The sequence below is a fragment of the Lissotriton vulgaris genome, chromosome 2_1 (genome assembly GCF_964263255.1).
Source record: "Lissotriton vulgaris chromosome 2_1, aLisVul1.2, whole genome shotgun sequence".
Taxonomy (NCBI): Eukaryota; Metazoa; Chordata; class Amphibia; order Caudata; family Salamandridae; genus Lissotriton; species Lissotriton vulgaris.
In genome coordinates, this window is record NC_141687.1 from 584,857,401 (window position 1) to 584,864,427 (window position 7,027).

Genomic DNA, 7,027 nt, shown 5'->3' on the forward strand with positions numbered 1-7,027 from the left:
CTGCAACTGGCGATTTCATACACATTTGGTGGGCCTGCCCACTCCTGGCTTTGTTCTGGAAGGAGGTTTTGAGCCACATTAAAAGGGTGTTGGGTTTCCCACTGCCTGAAGGCACAAGGCCAATTCTTTTGGTTGTCAAACCTGCTAGCCTGAAGGCGCTCACTCGCAATGATTGGATTTTGGCGCTTCACATGCTTGTGGCTGCCAAACAGCTCATTGCATTATACAAGAAGAAAATGGAGACTCCTCCCATCTCTGCTTGGCATGTGATAACTACGGAACTCTTTACTGCGCGACTGCAAGCGCGTGACACTCGCTTTAAGGCTGTCTGGCAACCTCTGATTAAATATCTTTGCGCGATAGAGCATGCACGCTATAAGCCCACCAAACTTAGGACGCTGCGACTCTTTGAAGATGTTATACTTCCACCTGATCCTGGCAGATTGCTTCCATAACCAGATTATATGACTGCATAACCTCCCCCTATGGGTAATAGGCACTCCAATAGGATGCCCAACCATACTCTCCCTCCCTGGCTGCACACACCACTCTTATTCTTACTGCACCTTACCTGTCTTCCCTCCTACTCTCTTTTCCTTCACTGTCTCTCTGTCTTTACTTGTCTTCCTTGGGCCTCTTGCCCCTGATCTTCAGTTACAGTCCTGAGAGAGGTCTTGTATAATCCGAAAAGGAACTGCACAGCACGCAGGACCTAGATGTTTTATAAAGACACTGAGTCTATCAAAAATAATTTGTGAACTAACCAGTCCCGGTTTATCCCCCAAACAACCAAAAGGAGGAAACAGATGGTACCTCGATAGAAGGAGGCCCTTCGCATCCACATTTGGAGGGTGAATTATTAAAATAAAGTACCTGTGCAAAGAAGCAGTGGAGCCCACATGTATCTACAGTGCATAGAGCTCCCCCAAAAACAAGGCATCTGAATACTACTTCAGACCAATAGCCAGATTGAATTGGGCTATAGAAGCCGCGGTGCAAACACAATACCTAAACCATGGAAATAGAAGGTACATAGTTATTCACAACTGTATCCTGCTTAATAAGAGTGATCCTTTGGTCTTGATAAAGATGGAATAAACTGAGAACCCATCGAAACGCGTCGACGCACATTAATCTGTACACAATCCTCTTACTCCACACTACTTGAACGGCAAAAATACACAAATGTGTTCAAGTAATGCTTTTAGTACATAGTTTAATAGGGGACGTGTAGCTTTCCAAGACCAAATGTTTAGGTCTGGTGGAATACTCTCTTCATGTTTGTTTAATTTATACTTTTGTATTCATTTGTGATTATCAATACGTTCGCATTGTTTTTATAAATTTGTCCAGCTGATTAAAGCTTTTTAATGTGACATTTTTATGAACTTGTAAACTAAATAAATTGTTTAATAAGTGAATTTATTGGTCTTTTGAGGTACATTGAGCAATATGTTATAGTAGATTCTTGGTGAGTGAATGGAATGAATGAAATCTTGAGATTTATTGAGTATATGTAAGTGATTGATGAGTACCTTACCCATTGGGATTTTTCTAATTTTCAATTGTATAATCACGCATCAAGTCGAGTTAGCGTTATATAATATGCCACGCGGCCGGTCCCACAGGGGTTGTAGGCGACATGCTGTGTACTCACTAGGCCCTTGTGTTGCCTTACTATGTGTCCAGAAGAATGTCCACAAACGCGGCCGGCCCTATATAGGGTTGTAGGCTTAACGCTGTGTACATCCAGACCTGTACTCTGTTCTCTTTCTTATAAGTTGAAAATAAAACACCACCCTGGGGACCTCTGTCCATCAACTGTGTTTTTTGCAATTTTCACCCTGAGTGTGCTGGGTATACTCAGACGTGAGTCCCAGGCTCTCCACACCACTGGAGTCAAGCTATCCAGGCTGATGAAGGCTGATAGCCAGAAACCGGTCCTTGGACGCTTGATTCCGGTCTGGGAAAGACATGACTTGGTAGTTCGGACTGGACTGTTCCCATGAGGCCCAGGGTCAGAGCTGATTTGCATATAGCCAGTGTCTAACCCAGGGTGGTGTGGAGTGCAAAAAAACGATGGATTTAGGCCCAGATCCTTGTACTGGGGTGAATGTATGACATTGTTCTACATTCTGTCCATCAACTGTGTTTTTTGCCCTTTTGCGAGGTCAGCAGTGCCAGCGGGAAAGGGGTAGTATGAGAGGACGCCCGGGGAATTCAGGAAACAGGGGAGGTACAGGAGCTCATCCTAGGCTTGAGGCAGTTGAACAAGCACCAAATTACTCTAATACTTTTGATAGACGAAATCAATACCAAATGTCTGATTATTCTGCTGATGCACTTACAGATTCCCATTACGTATATGGATTCCTAGGATGGGGTAAGGGACCAGTTGAAGTGCCTGTAGATCAAAAGGGTCCTTATGTTGACGCAAATGTCTTGAGATCTACTGATCAGTTTCTGAAGGACACAGGGGCTACTCGTAGTGCTCTGTCTAAAAGATTGGTTCCAAGGGCTCCCCTGTCCAGCACAATAATAACATTGATAGGGATCGATGGAACACCTACACCTAGCCCGCTTTCTCAGCAACTTGAATTCGGACTTGATAAATTTACTGCAGCATGTCCATTTTTGCTTTCCGCTAACATGCCGGACAACATTGTGGGTATCGATATGCTTAAATATTTTCGTACTACAATACGTTGTTCTCCAGAAGGTGTGCGTGTTATCTTAAATGACAGTTATCCAATGGTTGAGAGATCCTGTCTTATCAATGAGGATGCCGCTCTGGCGTCCCCACCTTGAACTGTGTGGGCTGGATCAGATACTGATGAGGGTCAAATGGTTATTTCATCTGTGCATATCCAAGTAAAGGAAGGTGTTTCATTGCCTCATCTCCCCCAATACAAAAAATTCTGAGAGGGGGAAGAAGCACTAGCAGGTATTGTTCAGGATTTGATTAAAGTGGGGAAAGTGGAAGAAGTCCCCTACAATACTTGCAATAGCCCTATCCTTCCTTTTTTGAAAAAAGACACTGATACTAACATTTACAGATTCATTATTGATTTGCAAGAGGTTAATAATTTTGTAGTGCCCCATTATCTGGTAGTTTCTGATATCACAATACTGCTCACTATGGTCCCTCCCACTGCCACTATATTTTCAGTGATCGATTTGAAGAATGCCTTCTTCGCGATACCCATTCACCCTAAAAGCCGTTATTTGTTTGGGTTCACCCTAAAAAAATAGATCCTTCCTGTTCTGCAGAGCTCCACTGGGCTATACAGAGAGTCCTAGCATTTACAGTCAGGCATTAAAACAGCAGCTTGATTTCTTTCCTGTACCAAAAGGGGTGGTTCTTATCCAGTATGTCGATGGCATCTTGTTAGCTGCAGATACTCCTGAGCAGTGTGAAAAAGGAACACTGCTAATGTTATCATTTCTTGCCTCTCATAATCACAAAGTCTCGCAAAATAAATTGCAATATTGTAGACAGCAGGTCACCTATTTAGGTCACCTCCTGTCTAAGGAGGGACGTGCACTCACAACAGACCGCATTTAGACCATTTTAGATACTCCTGTGCCCCGTACTTAGAAGGATGTCCGTGGCCTGATTGGCCTTACTTCTTTTTGTAGGCAGTGGATCCCCAGTTTTTCGCACATCATTAAACATTTGTTGGCCCTTTTGACTAAAGATACTCCGATGCCCCTCCCATGGACTACTGAATGTCAGAATGCCTTCCAACAGTTACGCTGAGCTCTTTGTTCTGCACCAGTATTTGGAACTTCAGACTACACTAAGACTTTCACACTCTATGTTCACGAGAGGGAAGGTTGTGCCCTCTCGGTTTTAACACAGATGTACGGTGATAAACAACATCCTTGTGTATATTTCTCAGCTGCCCTTGACCCAGTCGCTCGCACGCTGCCAGGATGTTTCCGAACGGTGCCAGCAACAGCTGTATCTATACGTCAGAGTGAAGGAATAGTTTTGTCACACAAACTGCTTGTGTTAGTACCCCATTCAGTTGATGCCTGGTTAAATCAAATGAAAACACAGCATTTGACTAGTGCTCGTTTGACAGGATATTAATTGACACTTTAGGCCCCTCATATCACATTGAAAAGATGTTTGACATTAAACCCTGCTACACTATTGCCATTTCCATCTACTCAGCCATAGTCACAAGAGTCACATGATTGTATATTCCTCACTGAAGAGCAAACAAAGGGCCATGTTGACCTACAAGATAGACCTCTCTCTAGTGTTGATGGGGAGTTATGGGCTAATAGCTCATGTCTGAAATTACCCAATGGCACCACATCTGCTGACTATGCTATTACGACACTTCAGACAGTAGTTGAGACAGCTCGCATCCCACAGAAGTCGACCCAAGCGGCCGAGCTGATTGCACTGACGAGAGCATGTGGGCTTAGCACAGACTTACTTGTCAATATGTTTACTGATAGCCAGTACCCATTTGGGGTGGCACACAATTTTGGTCGCTTGTGGAAAGAAAGGAGGTTCCACACCTCACATAGGACACAGATAGTGCATGGAGAATTAGTGCATAATCTTCTTTCTGCCCTAACCTATCCTAAGAAAGTGGCAATTGTTAAGTGTAGTGCACACAAGAAAGTGACTGATAAAATAGGGGAAGGTAATGCGTTTGCGGATCACATAGCCTGTGAGACCGCAATGCAGCGAAGTACCACATGTATGTATGTTGTAAAGTCACAAGCTGAATGTTGGCATGATGCGAGGCAGGAAGTGTTGGACATGCAACAATCTGCCACTGCTAATGAACTAGATCAATGGTCTAAGGAGGGAACACTGGATGATGAGGGCTGTTGGTGGAATAAAGATATAACCAAACTGACATGGTTAAGCAATGTAGGTGCTGGGGGTTTGTATCTGCCAGTGCACCTGATCTCAGAAGTTAACTGTTGACCATTTACTGCTGCCATAAGCATTCCTGCTCCCCATCCCACTTTGCTGACCACATGGTCATTCATCTGCCCTTGTTTGCTGATAGCTATTTCTAAACTTGTTCTTTCCGTTTCTGTTCACATGCTTACATTGCAACAAAATGGTATAAAAGTATCAGAACTCGTTGCCCTTAAATGAGCCTGTGAGTTGAGTGAGGGATTGGCTGTCAATAGTTATACTGACAGCCAATACGCATTTGGAGTCGCCGATAATTTTGGATGACTTTGAGCAGAGAGATGGTGACTCTCTTCCCATGGGTTGAAGATCCAGCATGCCCCCATTATACATATTTATTTATTTTTTAGATGTATAAAGCTTGCAAATACCCAAGGGTGTCTCGGCGCTGTGGACGCCATCTGCTGGTGAGCGGGGTTATTGGTTATATAGCCAGGTTTTGGTCATTTTTCTAAAATTTAACAATGAGTGACATGATCTTATATGCAAAGGGAGAGAGTTCCACAGTCTAGTAGCCGAAGCAAGAAAGCGCTTGTCACCCCATGTGGCAGTCTTGACGCGAGGGACCTTCATCAACAATGCATTGGCTGAACCAAGAGCTCTATTAGTAGTGTAAATAGCTAGCTCTTTTAAAAGAAATTGAGGCTCAGAGTTGCGCGTGGCCTTGAAGGCAATGCATATTGTCTTGTGCTTGATTTGGTTCTTTACCGGCAGCCAGTGATACTGTTTAAGAACATGAGAAAGTGGCTTGAACTTAGGAGTTTTAGATAGCATACTAGCTGCAGCATTCTGGACCGTTTGTAACTTTTGGATAACTTTATTTTGTGCATTTACAAATAGCCCATTGCAATAGATTATGGAAGACGTAGGCTTTTGTCGGTTTTGACCCTCCCCAAGAAATTTGCGATAGTGAAGTGCAGCACCCACAAGGCAATTACTGACAATGTGGGTAAAGGTAATGCCTTTGCAGATCAGACAGCTAAGGAGACACCCTGAACAAAGATGAAAAGGATGTTTCTAGCAGGTCCCGCTAGGTGGGTGCCCGAGGTTACCATGTTTGAGGGCACTCTGGAAAATGTCAAGGAGATACAAAGTGAGACAACTATTGAGGAGTTAGCGATATGGCAGGAAAGCACAGCACGTTTGGATGAGGATGAGTGTTGGTCAGGAAAACAGAGATGGATATTACCAGATGGATATGTTCTCCACATAGTCACCATGGTGCACAGGCCTGCTCATATCAGTGCTGAGGGTATTTGTAAGTTATTAGACCCTGTATGGCAAAATGACAATATCCCAAAGACCGCTGCTCATTTGGTTACATGTTGTATGGTGTGTATGATGCTCAATCCTGGGAAAGGTACCCCTATGCCACCTGCTAATTTTGCACCCCCCACTTTCCTTTTGAGGTTCTCCATCTTGATTATATGGAGATGGATCGAGTCAACAATCTGAAGTATGTGTTAGTGATTGTCTGTGCATTTAGTAAATGGGCTGAGGCGTACCCCACCAAAGAGAATACTGCCATAGCGACTGCGAAAGCACTCTTAAAGGAGTTCTTTCCTCGCTTCGGCTTGCCCCGTTTGAGTTGGAGTGATAATGGAAGCCACTTTAACGCGAGAGTCATACAGTTGGTTTGTGAGGGGCTCCACATCAAACAAAAGTTTTATGCTGCAAATCACTCCCAGTCAGCGGGTTTGGTTGAGAAGTACAATGGTACTCTCAAACTGAAATTGACAAAGATCCAGGAGAGCACAGGGTTGCAGTGGCCAGGTGCTTTACCATCAGCCTTCTTGTACAAGAACGACAGCTCACTCTAGAACAGGATTGTCACCCTACGAGGTCGCCGGCAAATGTCTGGGGCGTCCCGCGTCCTCGGAAATTTTCCGAGATTGAATATCCTCTGTTGGTGGACTACATGTATGAGTTAACTAAAGATCTGCATTCTATTCACCAACAGATCCAGGACACACTCCCGTTAGCACCTGAGGGGCCTGGGCATGATATTCAGCCCAGAGACTTCATCTTGAAGCAAAACATCCAGAGGAAGAAGGCCTTGGAGCTGAGGTGGAAAGGGCC